The sequence below is a fragment of the Astatotilapia calliptera genome, unplaced genomic scaffold (assembly GCF_900246225.1).
Source record: "Astatotilapia calliptera unplaced genomic scaffold, fAstCal1.2 U_scaffold_15, whole genome shotgun sequence".
Taxonomy (NCBI): domain Eukaryota; kingdom Metazoa; phylum Chordata; class Actinopteri; order Cichliformes; family Cichlidae; genus Astatotilapia; species Astatotilapia calliptera.
Window position 1 is genome coordinate 147,466 of NW_020535674.1, and position 14,314 is coordinate 161,779.

At 39.4% G+C, this 14,314-nt stretch overlaps 2 long non-coding RNA genes and 1 pseudogene across 2 annotated transcripts; 1 reads left to right on the forward strand and 2 right to left on the reverse strand.

Annotated features, from left to right (window-relative positions):
* Positions 1–388: 388 nt before the first annotated feature.
* Positions 389–5,244, reverse strand: LOC113017561 (uncharacterized). The gene is made up of 3 exons (XR_003271501.1): positions 5,184–5,244; positions 880–937; positions 389–685 (listed from the first exon to the last, which is right to left on the reverse strand). It is a non-coding gene; the product is annotated as an uncharacterized LOC113017561 (long non-coding RNA).
* On the forward strand, positions 3,798–8,128 carry LOC113017560 (uncharacterized). Its single transcript, XR_003271500.1, has 3 exons — positions 3,798–4,004; positions 4,242–4,354; positions 7,245–8,128. It is a non-coding gene; the product is annotated as an uncharacterized LOC113017560 (long non-coding RNA).
* Positions 8,129–13,914: 5,786 nt separating this feature from the next.
* On the reverse strand, positions 13,915–14,029 carry LOC113017576 (uncharacterized; annotated as a pseudogene).
* Positions 14,030–14,314: the final 285 nt, after the last annotated feature.

Consider the following 14,314-nt stretch of genomic DNA (forward strand, 5'->3'; position numbering starts at 1 on the left):
TAAGAGTCATATAGAAACAATTTGGTGACGCTACTGCTGCTAAAAGGTGGCTCTGCAAGCTACTCACTCATGTACAGTGCTTAGTTTTTCAGAGTACTCTATAGATTCCCATGAAAACACTCTTTTCCACATGACTGTATGTCAGATAAAAGAGATACGATCTGTGAAGAGGATTCTGAGAAGAGAAAACATCTGGGGACCTGTCCCGAAAAGTTCATTTTGTTCATCTGGACGTAGAGTTTTCAGTAGCAGGAACGCTCTGTCACTCATCCGAGTTCGACTTCAGACTTCTTCTGTCTCGGCTCAGTGCAGGTTTCCCCAACCTTTGTTTGAATTTAGACTTTACATGTTATCCAGTTTCAGGCAAGGGAACTGAAAATTGTGCTGAGGATAAATGATAAATTAGGCAGATGTAAATGAACAACAGCTGCAGGCTGGTGGCTCTGACATCACACCTGATGGACACCTAGAAGCCTAGATTCAATTGTTTTGGAGTTTCTGAAGACCGTCTATGACTCTGGGGTGACATCAATCATCTTTTATGGTGTGTTCTGCTGGGACAGCTGGGGCTTCCCTCTTTCCCCTGCTGGGATGGGCACGCACACGTCGCTGAGATGTGTGGTCTCAGGTAACTGGTACTGCTGGAGGCTGCAGGTGACATAGTCATACTATACCAGTGTAATAACTGAAATAACACAAATAGAAATGAATAAATAAACAGATAACATAGTCACCTGAACAAGAGGAGCCTATAGAGATTCTAAGTAGCTGATCTTGCAAAAGCAAAATGTGTTCTGCACCACAATGCATTCAGGTCACAATTCTGATTGCAAAAGCTGGCAGATAGGACAGGATATTAAAAATAAAACAAAAACCCACCTCCCACCACATGCAGGTCATCCTAGCAGCACTGAGCAGCTCCTACAGTGACACGCTGCTGCAACAACAGTGTGCGAGGAGAAATTTCAGATATCTTTCCAGCTGCTGTCAGACTCTACAATAGAGTCTTAGTGCCCACTTTAAAGTTAGGTGTATACAACATCAGGGGAATAACAACACGTGATATATTAAACCGTGCCATTATTTACTTAAGGCCTGAGCATTTCAAAGGTTACTGTGTCTGATGTGGGCCTGTCTGATCATTACTGTGTTTTCTTTGAAAGTAAAATCTCAGCCCACACAAATATATCAACAACAGTGATCACAAAACGGTGTATAACTGAACACAGTAGTGCAATTTTTAACCAGGTCTTCCCATTAACACCTGACCTGTCCAAAGGTTCAGTCAATGAGCGCGTCAATAGCTTCAATGCTAACATGTTAAATGTAATGGACACTATTGCTCCCATTAAGGTGAAGGTTATCTCTGGAAGGAAAAAGTCTCCATGGAGAAACTCCACACTGGTGAAAAAAGAAAAAAAGAGAGTGTAGGAAAGCTGAGCGCAGATGGAGAAAAACAAACCTCCAGGTTCATTATGACATTTATAAAGAGAAACTTCACAATTATAATTTACAACTGAGGAATGCAAGGAGGTCCTACTTCTCTGACATCATCACTAAAAACAGCCATAATGCTCGAGTCTTATTTTCTACAGTTGACAGGCTAACAAACCCTCCTGTGTCAGTGGCAGCTGAACTTCATTCGACCATGGCCTGCAATGACTTTGCCAAATTCTTCACTGAAAAAATCCAAAAAATTAGACAAGCAATTGGTACATCAACAGCAGATCCAGGATATGTACTGTGTCCACCAAAAAACTGTTTAAACACCATGAAACAGTTTCAACCTATTAACAGCAAAGACCTGGAGGACATCTTAGGTAAACTGAACTCCTCCTCCTGCTGTTTAGATGTCCTGCCAACAAGTTTTTTCAAAAAGGTCTCAAAGACTTTAGAGTCAGACCTGTTACAGATCGTCAACTTTTCTTTATTATCAGGTGTGTTTCCAGAATCACTAAAAACTGCTGTAATCAAACCTATACTGAAAAAGGACAATCTTGACAAGACACAAATGAACAACTACAGGCCGATCTCAAATCTCCCGTTTTTAAGTAAGATCATTGAAAAAGCAGTTTCTCAACAGCTCAGTTACTTCTTAAAACAGAATAATTGCTACGATGCCTTCCAGTCAGGTTTTAGACAGAACCACAGCACTGAAACCGCTCTGACCAAAGTGTTTCATGACATATGTCTGAATACAGACAGTGGAAAAATGTCAGTCCTAGTTTTACTGGATCTCAGTGCAGCATTTGATACAGTTGACCACAACATATTACTCAAACGACTGGAGAACTGGACAGGTCTTTCAGGAACTGTACTAAACTGGTTCAAAACATACGTAGAAAACAGGAAATACTTTGTATCAATAGGTAACTTCACATCTGAGCAGACAAGTATCACATGTGGAGTTCCCCAAGGTTCCATCTTGGGACCCCTTCTGTTTAACATCTACATGCTCCCACTGGCACAGATTATAAACAACAACAAAATAAACTATCCCAGCTATGCAGATGACACACAAATATATATCACAATGTCACCAGGAGACCGAGGCCCTGTACAGGCTCTTGGTAAATGCATTGAGGAAATCAATGACTGGTTGTGCCACAATTTTCTCCAGCTAAACAAAACAAAACTGAGGTAATAGTCTTTGGCGCCAAAGAAAAACGATTACAGGTCACCAGAGAACTTCAATCTATACATCTAAAAACCACAAACCAGGCGAGAAATTTGGGTGTAGTGATGGATGCAGACCTAAACTTAGAAAAACACATTAAGACAATAACAAAGTCAGCTTACTATCACCTCAAGAATATATCAAGGATAAAAGATCTGATGTCTCAACAGGACCTGGAAAAACTAGTCCATGCATTCATCTTTAGTAGGCTTGATTACTGTAACAGCATCTTTACAGGTCTACCTAAAAAAATCAGTCAGACAACTACAGCTCATTCAGAACTCTGCTGCTCGAGTCCTCACTAAGACCAAAAAAGTGGACCACATCAGTCCAGCTCTGAGGTCCTTACACTGGCTGCCTGTCCGTCAGAGGATAGACTTTAAAGTTCTGATGCTGGCCTATAAAGCTCTGAATGGTTTAGGACCAAAATACATCAATGACCTCCTGACCCAGTATGAACCTTCCAGATCCCTCAGGTCATCTGGATCCGGTCTTTTATCAGTTCCCAGAGTCAGAACCAGACACGGAGAAGCTGCATTCAGCTTTTATGCTCCTTATATCTGGAACAAACTCCCAGAAAGCCTCAGATCAGCTGAAACACTCAGTTTATTTAAATCCAGGTTGAAGACTCACCTGTTCTCAGCTGCATTTGAATAAAGCACCAAATCCACACTTTAAGCTTAAATTTCAAAACTTACATTTAACTACTGATTTTATCTACTGTTCTGATTTTATATACTGTTTTGATTTTATATACTGTTTTGTTTGTTTGTTAATTAGTTAGTTAGTTTATTTGCTTGTTTTAATCAATTTTAAATCATGCTTTTTATTTGTTCTTGTTTCTAATGTCTCTGTAAAGCACTTTGAATCACCTTGTTGTTGAATTGTGCTATACAAATAAACTTGCCTTGCCTTAACAAAAACTAAGCCAAAAGGCAGTTTCTGCACTTTTTTCACAAATGTCAATATTTTTTTATTTACTTATTTTTAAAACATGTGGTTTATTGAATTGAAAAAAAAAAAATAGCTGCAATTGTTGTAACGCGAGCTATGAGAGACTACCTGCATCTGCAGCTGTGGTCACTGGTCCTCACATCATGTTTGTAGCATGTTCTGAACCACAAACAGAGCAGTGCTAACTGGTGGGCTGGTGATGTAGACACTGATGCTAGTTAATTTAAGGTGGGGCTGCTGAAATGTTTAAAAGCTGAAGCCCCCAAAGTTTTACTTGTCTGTGACACAAATGAGCTCCAACCTGCTCAGGTAGAATTTACTAACAGCTGAGCTGCACTAGACCTGGTCTCTGCTCATCTTGACTCCTCGTTTGGTAAGAACTTTTTATTTGTATATTTAAAATCTTTTATAGACAACAGGCTTATTTTGAATAACTCGATCTCCTGCCACACTTATACTCACATTCACTAACCAGATATGGGCTTTAAAACATGCATCATCTGGGTTCTGTGACCATGAATATCGTGAATAAGAAATGTGCATGCACAGGCAGAGGCCTATCTTTTTTTATTTATGTTCAAATAATGTTCAATTTTAATTCCCCCTTTAGAGCATTTCATTTAATGAAGACATCTTCACCACCTGCTGTTCCAGACGACTGACTCGTGCCTGAACTCCTGCAGGTTAATCAACCAACCACTGATCAGTAAAGCAAAAAATACGGTAAGTGTCCTCATTTGGAAAAGTTTGCTTAAAAGTTTCATAACTTTCTAATATAATAATTACATTTAACAAGAATGTTGTCATGACTGAGTGCAATGACCGTTTCCCTCTGTAAGGTTCAATGTGTGGATGCAAGTAGAGAAGTTGCCTTTAGATACACCTCATGAACTCATCAACTGAGAGTTAACAAATCATCAAATTTATTTAAATTACTTAATTTGTTGTTCATTTTCACTTGTTTACCATATCTACCATATGTAAGTAAATGATTAAAATTGCCTGTTTTAAAAATATCCAGTAATACTCTAAAAAACGTACACAATATTATTGTTCAACATGTCCTCCAGTGCCTCTGATAAGTTTCAAAATATTTACTGAAGAAAAAAATGACTGGTTTAGATGTTGAATTTTTTGAAGCTGTTATATTGATTTTGATTTTCTTTATTTTATCATTTAATGATTTAAAAGACTACATTAAAGTAATGACAGCTGTTTTTGGTTATTTTTAAATGATGGTTGGCGTTTACTAGATGACCCTCAAGCACCAGGAATTCCTTGCTTACGGCCACACATTGAACCGTAAATGGCGACGTAGACGCGCAAATTATTTTCTAGAGTAGATAGCGAGCCAAAATTAATATTTCAACTGAGGGGTGCTTTGCAGACATATTTTCAGGCACTTTCCAATAACCTGCAGTCTTTACGGTGAGGACACACAAACATTAACCCGACTGGAACATAACTGTATGAAAATATATCACCTGTATTTATGTTCGCTTCGTAGTTACACTGTTTAAAACAAAATATTAAACCAAACTGCGGTAATTACCTGTCCAGCAGAGAGCTCAGGTAAATTCTTTCTGTCTGCTTTGCTTTATCAGAGATCGTCTGTCTTTTCCTTCCGACTTGTCTCTCCGCGCTTTCTGCTCAAGTCAGCCCCCTCCTCTGCCGCGCATGCCCGACGGGGTCTGCGCAGCGCGTGCACCACAGGTGTGGAGAAGTACTGCTTAGTGTTGCAGTTTCAAAATAAAAGCTGCCAAAAAGCGAAACATGCTGCCTTCAATGTTTCAAACCATGTTCCAGGGTTTTTAGTTCACCATGTATAATGTTAAAACAAGAAAATAAAAGACAGATCTGAACGTTTGAAAATGTTTTGGAAAAACTCCATAAAGAATAGATGAAAAACACTGAAATTATCCTTTTATTTATGTTGATCCATTAAGTTGGTTCATTTTTTTGTTACATAAGTTGTTTTTAAAGTTAAACTTGTGTGGGTTTCTATATAAGTCAATAAAAAAAACAACAAGCCATTAAAAATGAAAAGTAAACTCTGCCAAAGAAACTGAGAGGTTCTGGAAGCGTGGAGTTCAGTTTGCAAATTTATCTAATGCAAAAAACATCTATGAATAAAACTTTGTTGGCCAGCAGCTTTTCAAAAAGACAAAAAAGAAAAAAGCTGGTCATAAAAAGAAGCTATTATCTGGGGGGAAATAATCATTTGATCCCCTGCTGAGTTTGTAAGTTTGTTCACTTATATTAAATGATCAGTCTCTAATTTTTTTAAGTATTTTCATTTTGATGTAATGAGACAGAATATCAACCAAAATTCAATAAAAAATGTATTTGCTAAAATAAATGAATTGATTTATATGTCACTGAGTGAAGTAAGTATTTGATCTCAAACACAACTTAGTACTTGGTGGAGAAACCCTTATTGCCCAGCACTGCGGTAATATGTTTCTTGTAGTTGGTCACTGGGTTTGCTCACATCTCAGGAGGGATTTTTTTCCACTCCTCCTTCCACAAACTCTCTAAATTCTTTAGATTTCTTTGCTGCTGTTTGGTAACTTTAAGCTTCAGCTCCCTCCACAGATTTTCTTCAGGACTGAGGTTTGGAGACTGCCTTAGCTCCACTCCATGTCCTTGTGCTTCTTCTTTAGCCACACCTAAAGTATGCATCAGTGGTATGTTTTAGGCCATTGTCATGCTGGAAGACCCATCGATGACACATCTTCAGTCTTTTGCCTGAGAGAAAGTGGTTCTTGTCCAAGATTTTGCAGTACATGGGTCCATCTACTGGCCGCCTCAATGTGGCGAGGCGCCCCACAGTATAATGTTTCCACTTCTGTGCTTGACAGTGGGGATGGTGTTCTGTGGGTTACACTCAGCATTTCTCTTCCTCCAAACACAGTGGGCTCAGTTCATGCCACAGAGTTTTTGATTTCAAATGACCACAGCATTTCCCCCCAAACCTTCTCTCAATCATTTAGATGTTTACTGGCAAACTTAAGACTGGCCTGTAGTTTTGGGCTGATCCAACACCTTTCTCATGATTATCCTCACCCCATGAGCCAAGATATTACATGGAGCAAGATAAGAGGTCTTTGGTCTTGACCATGACTTTTCTTGTCCCTGAGGTCCCTTGCCCGAGTAGACCTCAGTAACTAATCCTTTTACACTTCTTCAATCTTTCCCATGGTGGTGGAGATGGAGTTGGAATGGAAGAATTTGGTACTGTGGACAGGTGTGCTTTATACACATAATAAACTGAGATTGGGAGTATCTGTAATGGACTGATTGATTGACTGTAATCCAGTCTGTGGGAACCAGAACGCTTGTTGGGTTGTCGAGGATCAAAAACTTACTTCACTCAATTATATGCAAATCAGTGAAAAGAAATCATGTATTGTGTTTTTTTTCTGTTGGTGTTCATGTCTCTCTCCAGTAAAATAAAACATCCACAAAAGTTAGAGACTGTTTATTTCTTCATAAGGGAACAAATTTACAAATTCAGCAGGGGATCAAATACTTACTTCTGCCACTACAGTGATGACGCTTTTGTTGCATTAAATTCTTGATCTGGAAAATGTTCCTGTTTTTCTCTCTCCAGGAAACAATGAGGATCATGTTTACCTGTTTGCTGCTTGTGCTGCCCTTTGTTACTGGACTCTCAAAACCAGCCAATCTTCAACCCAACCGAATTGAGAAGCGACTGAATGAAACAAATTATGAAAAGTTTAGACGACAGCATGTAGATACCAAGATGAGCGTGAAAAAATGTGATACAGAAATGAAAAAAAAGAAAATATATGCTGATCGAAACAAATGTAAGGATGTTAACACATTCATCCTCAGTGATTACAAACAGGTCAAAGCCATTTGTAACGGTCAAGGAAGATATGATCAGACGAATGGCACGACAAAGAGTGTAGCAAAGTTTCGCATTGTTAGATGTGACCTAAAGAACAATGGAGCCAGGAAACCCAAGTGTCAGTATAAAGGCACACTTCTCACTAACAGAATAGTTGTGGTCAAATGTGAAGGAAAGTTACCTGTGCACTATTGTGGTGATGAAATGACCTTTGAATCCAATAATGCAACTATAGGAAAAATCCCCATGCGCTCTACTTCTGTACCCACAAATTTACATTTCTGAGATAACAAAAGAGCAACATTTATCATCAGCTCTAACTAAACGTCGCTGGAAACGTCTTCTTCATTATACGTTTTTATTTGAGTCTGTCTTAGCGATAAGTATATACATTTTTTAACATGTGATCAACCTGTATTTCTTCACATGTTACATGAAATAACATAAAACTATTATTTCCTTCTGATGAGGGAATTTTATATTCATCCCACCAATACCGACATATTAATTGTACTGACTGTAGGATGCTGTGTAGAAATAATCTCTTAGATCCAGCTTGCTTCTAATAAAATATTTTTTATCTGATCACAGGATAAGCATATAATAAAAGTCACTTTTTGGTGTTTGTTGGTTTTTATATATTTATTTTTTAACATTTGGAGCATCACCAGTTACAAGACTCACAAGCTGACAAGTTCTTATTCAGCGCTTTGTCTCTTGTTTCTTTTGTTTTTAATGTCATCCAATTTTTTTGTTTTCATTTTGGCATGCGATTCATTTCTAAGACTTTTCTAAACGTCCAAAAGACAAAATTTCTAAACGTCGTTGCCATAACGGAGGGGGCTTGAGCATTTGCCCCTTTCCTCTTGGACGTCCCAAAAGCCCTGTTCTTGAGGCATTACTATTTTTGAATCTGTGTACATGTGCTGTCTGTGCCCCTCAACAATAACATTTAACTAATAACCCCAATTTTGCTAAATAAAAGGATCTGGCTTCCACTAGTCACATGATGCCCATTAACTAATTCTCGACTTTGACGGCAGAGGGCATTGGTTACGAGATCACAAAGAACATGCACATTTTTTGCCGCCTGGGTGGTGCGGAGCTGTAAGCGAAACACACAAAGTAATTGGGAGATGCAGACTGGTGCAACAAAAACCAGTAAGTAGGTGTAGAGCGTACACTGTAGTCTATAGCAGCGGTCCCCAACCCCCGGGCCACGGGCCAGGCCTTGAGTCGTTTGGTACCGGGTCAAGAGAGTTGAAGCTCGTACCGCACAGAAAAAATAAATAACTTACATTATTTCCGTTTTATTTATTATCCGACTCTGAACAGTGTTTTATTTGGAAAAAGACTGAATTCTCTCAGTTACTATGTCTATGACTAGTTACTAGTCTATGACTGACTCTTGACGCATGTCAAGATACATTAGTTAATATTAAACCCACAAACTAGCAAAATTAGTAAAAAACAGATGTCTTTGGAGGGTTTCTTTGCAAAGGAAAAAAGGCCCAGTGAGGAGACAGAAGACGAGTCTATGACAACTACTAAGAAAAAGAAAGCTGCATTTAACAGACAACAAGTGGATATATTGCAACAAGTGATTCCCATGCACCAAGCCCGCTCTGCATAATATATGTGGAGACCAGCTCTCCAATGAGGCAATGAAGCCTTCAAAACTGCTTCGTCACTTGGAGACATTAAAAAACAAGCCTTTGGACTAGTTTAAAAGAAAAAAGCAGGAACAACAGGGACAGAAGCCATTACTGAGGGCCTCCACAACAACAAATACAAGTGCACTGAGAGCATCATACTTGGTGGCTAACCGTATTGCTAAGGCTAAAAAGTCATTCACTATTGGTGAAGAATCGATCCTTCCTGCCACTAAAGACATTTGCTGTGAACTTTTCCCCTTAATATTGGTATGATCCCAGCTCAGGCACTGAGCGAGGGGGCGGGGCAGCTGCTGCCTGCGAGTGCGCTGTTGGAGAAGCGCAGCGAGGCAGACAGAGAACTGAAGTTTGACCAGGTTCCAAAGGAAATCATTCGTACTGTACAAATAATGTAAATATGACGGTGCATCACAAAAGATTGATATCAAACTGATCACTTGACCCATATTACGTTACTTGCTCTTCAAGTGAATCAACAAAAGGTGAAATGAAAAGCCGAACAACAACAATGCTGTTTCTTTAGAGAGTCTCAGCTTACATGTGTGTTTATTTCATATTTTCAGTTGTTTCCCTCCACGGCTAAATAAATCGGTTTCAGTTATGCACTGATATACAAGACTGGACATAAGGAGCTTCTTTCAAAGAAAAACTCTGGTAGATGTTATTTTATATATTATGCTTTGGATGTTGTTCAGTATATTTCTATGCAAAACAAAAGGAATTTCAATACACAGCAGTACATTCACAGTTGAAACCAGATATTTACATACACTTTATGGAAAACACAAGAACATTTTTTTACTGTACAACATCAATTTAGAGTAAACTTGTTTTGTTTTGCATAAATAAATATTGAAATATATTTTGAATTAGTTAAAGAGAGAGAGCTGTCTCTTTTTTATCACTTTCACCAAATTTAGGAGCACATATACACTAAGTTTATTGTTAATAAAATGTGACGTCATTCACGGGTAGAACCGCAAAGGATTCTGGGAACTCGTGGCAAGCGGTACTAACGCACGCAGGCTTTCAATTGAAATCAGTTATACAGTGATAAAAAGAAACACAAAAATGTCAAGAAGCTGTTGTATTATTAACTGCAATAGCCGGTCGCATGACAGCCACGGGAAGCCGACGGGTAAAGAGATCGGTTGTTATCGGATTACGTCGTTGAAGAGAAATTGTTCGAGCCATGTTTCCGAAGTAACAAAGACGCGACGGATGGCCTGGATCGCAGCCATTCAAAGATCAAATATAACGTCCCAGAACCCTCCAGCTCACAGGTTAGTCTGCTCCAAGCATTTCCTCAAAGGTCAGTCTGCTGTTGTAGTTAATGCGTCATTTTCATAACATAATTGGTGATATAGGTTACAAGCAAGTCTGGCGCTGAACAGAAATTGTCGTGCTATGCTCCTTTATTTATTGTGCATAAATAGTGAATTGTCCTGACACAATATTGCGTTTCGCTTCTGTTATTATGGTACATTGACAAAAACATATACTTTTATTCACAGGATAAAACAGGTTTTTTGTATCACTAATTGCCCAGTACGATTACAGCATACAATATTATTGTCACTGCTACATTTCTGTGATGCTACCAGAAATTATTTCTACTACTAATTAATTACCGTTGAGCTCAAAGGTCCTATTAATAAACGGTTAACGAATGTGTATTTATGACGACGATTTGTGAGACTGGTAAACTTATGATACATACGATGGTCTTTACTTTCTACACGGTGCATTTCAAGGTCCTGTACCCATCCGTCGGTAAACTGTACCTGGGCTTGTTGCAGTGACCGGAAGTTACTAAACTTCATGAGTGTATGCACTCACTCCAAGAACCGTATGATTATAAATATGCATATAAATATGCTAAGATGAGATAGCTGACTTCATCTAACTAGCAAATGTTGTCCAGGCTACGTTGGTGATACAGTTTTTTTTAATGTGTATGATATTTTTGTCATGCGATTTTAAAGCCGGTCCTACAACCGCATCCAAGAATAACATGCAGCTTATCTCAGAACTGTCGGTGAAAATTATTCTTGGAGCTAGGTTTAATTGAGCTGCATTTTAAAGAGGTGCAATTTCACAATTTGTGTATATTTTCTAAGTTCACTATTTTGTCATGTGTTGAGAAAAACACAGATTTTAAAATTACATGGTCTAATATTTACATTTAGCATAACTGCAACATTATTTTTTTTTTTTTTTTTAAAGACTCGAAAGGACTTGAAATTCAAAGTTTCAGACTTGTGACTTGACTCGGACTTTTACACCAGTGACTTGAGACTCGACTCTGACTTGCCTGACATTACTTGAGACTTGACTTGAGACTTGAGGATAAAGACTTGAGACTTACTTGAGACTTGCAAAACAATGACTTGGTCCCACCTCTGTTAATTAATAAGAAAACTCCAGACGATTCCATTCTGAGCTGAAGAAGCTTCTGATAGGTTGGTGGCACACCTGTGGATGCATATAAGGCAAAACACAGAGCCTGTTTCTTTGACATGGGAAAATCAAGAGATGTCAACCAAAACACCTGGAAAAGAATTGTGGAGCTCCATAAGTGTGGCTCAGTTTGAATACAATTTGGTGCCATTTACAATTAAGAAATACAGACAGTTTCTCTCTTTACTCTTAAAGTTAACAAATATGTTTTTTATATTTATCAACATAAAAAATAAACATTTAGTCTGATTTGATGTTACAATTAAAAAAGTGTTTTTGTTTTTATCTGAAGAGTTTGTAAATATCTGGTTTCAACTGTATATTTGATGATGTTGGTGTTTGGTTTGATTGTCAGCACAAAGAGGGAGAGAGAGAGGACAGAACAGAGATGAACAAGAGCAGGTGAGACACACATGTTAGTCAAATGGTTGTTTACCAAAAGTATCAGCGTATCATAGGTCCTCATGTATCTCGTACCTAGTGTTTCTTGTTAGGTTTGTTATTTTTCAAATTCTATATTTATTAAGTTTTGCAGGCTTGTTTGCACAACAAGGTTAAATAATTATCTAAACTTTTCTGAATCTAAATATTGTACTTTGGTAGAATTAAAAAATAAGTGTAGTGCAGGTCTATGATGATTTTTAGTGCTACTATCATCTAGCTCTGATTCTGGTTCTGTCTTGGTTAAATCCTAAGTAGTCCTGCTTCTGAACTGTTGTAGTCCTGTTTTAATTCCGGATCAGTTCTGGGTCTGGTTGAATTGGGGTTTAGTCCTCGTGTCTTGATACAGCCCCGACTTTGTTCTGCCTTGCTGCTTAATTAAAAAACTACTTTAAGGTGTCCTGCACATGTGATATATTTGTCCCTATATGAATATGAACTCAAAACAGAGCCAATTAATCTTTCAGTCATTTCTTCCCCCCCACCCCCCAAGTCCCAGATGTCTCGGACTCTCGGACCATCAGCACCGGCTCCCCTCAGGGCTGTGTTCTTTCTCCTCTGCTCTTCTCCCTGTACACCAACTGCTGCACCTCCACCCACCAGTCTGTCAAGCTAATTAAGTTTGCAGATGACACCACCGTTATTGGGCTCATCTCGGACGGGGATGAGTCTGCCTACAGGAGGGAGGTTGAACGTCTGGTGTCCTGGTGCAGCCACAACAACCTGGTGCTGAATGCCCAGAAAACAGTGGAGATTATTGTGGACTTCAGGAAGCACACAGCTCCACTCCCCCCCATCATCCTGACTGACACCCCCATCATCTCTGTGGACTCATTCCGCTTCCTGGGTACCACCATCACCCAGGACCTGAAGTGGGAGCCCACCATCACCTCCGTCATTAAGAAAGCCCAGCAGAGGATGTACTTCCTGAGGCAGCTGAAGAAATTCAACCTGCCAACACGGACGATGATGCAGTTCTACACTGCAATCATCGAGTCCATCCTCACCTCCTCCATCACTGTGTGGTACGCTGGAGCCACTATCAGGGACAAACAGAGACTGCAGCGTGTTGTGCGCTCTGCTGAGAAGGTGATTGGCTGCAGACTCCCATCTCTGCAGGACCTGTACACCTCCAGGACATTGCGGCGTGCAGCTCGGATCTCAGCTGACCCTTCTCACCCTGGACACAGTCTGTTTGACCTGCTCCCCTCAGGCAGGAGGCTCCGGTCCATTCGCACCAGAACCTCTCGCCATAAGAACAGTTTCTTCCCCTCTGCTGTTGGACTCATGAACAATAACCGTATGACTGTTCCCACCACTAACACATGATCCTACGCTGTGTTCACTGCATCATTCCATGTTTAGCACTGATCACCACCTGCACTCATGTATATATCTTTCTACGTAGCACTCTTAATTCTTATTCTCATGTATATATCTCATGTATATCTCATGCATATATCTTTCTACGTAGCACTTTAAATTCTTATTCTTACTTTTATTTTTTTCATGTCTATTTAAGCGCAATTTATGACACTATGTTTGCACTGAAGCACCGCAGCAATTTCCTAATGTTGTAAACCTGCTCAACATTTGGCAATAAAACCCTTTCTGATTCTGATTCTGATACTACCCTTTAGGGCTAAGCCCCGGGTGTATCAAATGTCTGCCTCTGCTCTGCTCTACAACAGAATCACAAAGGTGTCTCCAATAAGCTGCAGAGATGATTGTTGTTTTAATTTTTTAACGGTACACAAGCAAAAAATTAGAAGAGAGGTCATGAAGTTTCTTACTAAACAGTAGCGCCCTCTGCAGTTTGTGTGTGGAAGTGCAAAAACTTACAGCACCTGGTATTCCCAGGCGGTCTCCCATCCAAGTACTGACCAGGCCCGACCCTGCTTAGCTTCCGAGATCAGACGAGATCGGGCGCGTTCAGGGTGGTACATTAATTAATTAATACATTAATTACATTTGGAAACAACACGTTCTCATCCCAACAGGTAACGATGCTATGTGACAAGTCATCAGTATGCGTTTGGAGGCATGAGAGCCGTTTGGAATGAATCTATACATGTAAATGTGTTTTTTTGTTCTAATCATGAATCGCTTTGAAAACACTACCTGATAGGGTTAAGGTTAAAGTTATGGATAGAGTTAATGTTAGGAGCCTCTGCTCCAAGTGTGTGTTACTGCTGCGAGCAGCGTTCGGTTGTTTCAAATGGGAATCTGGAGCAT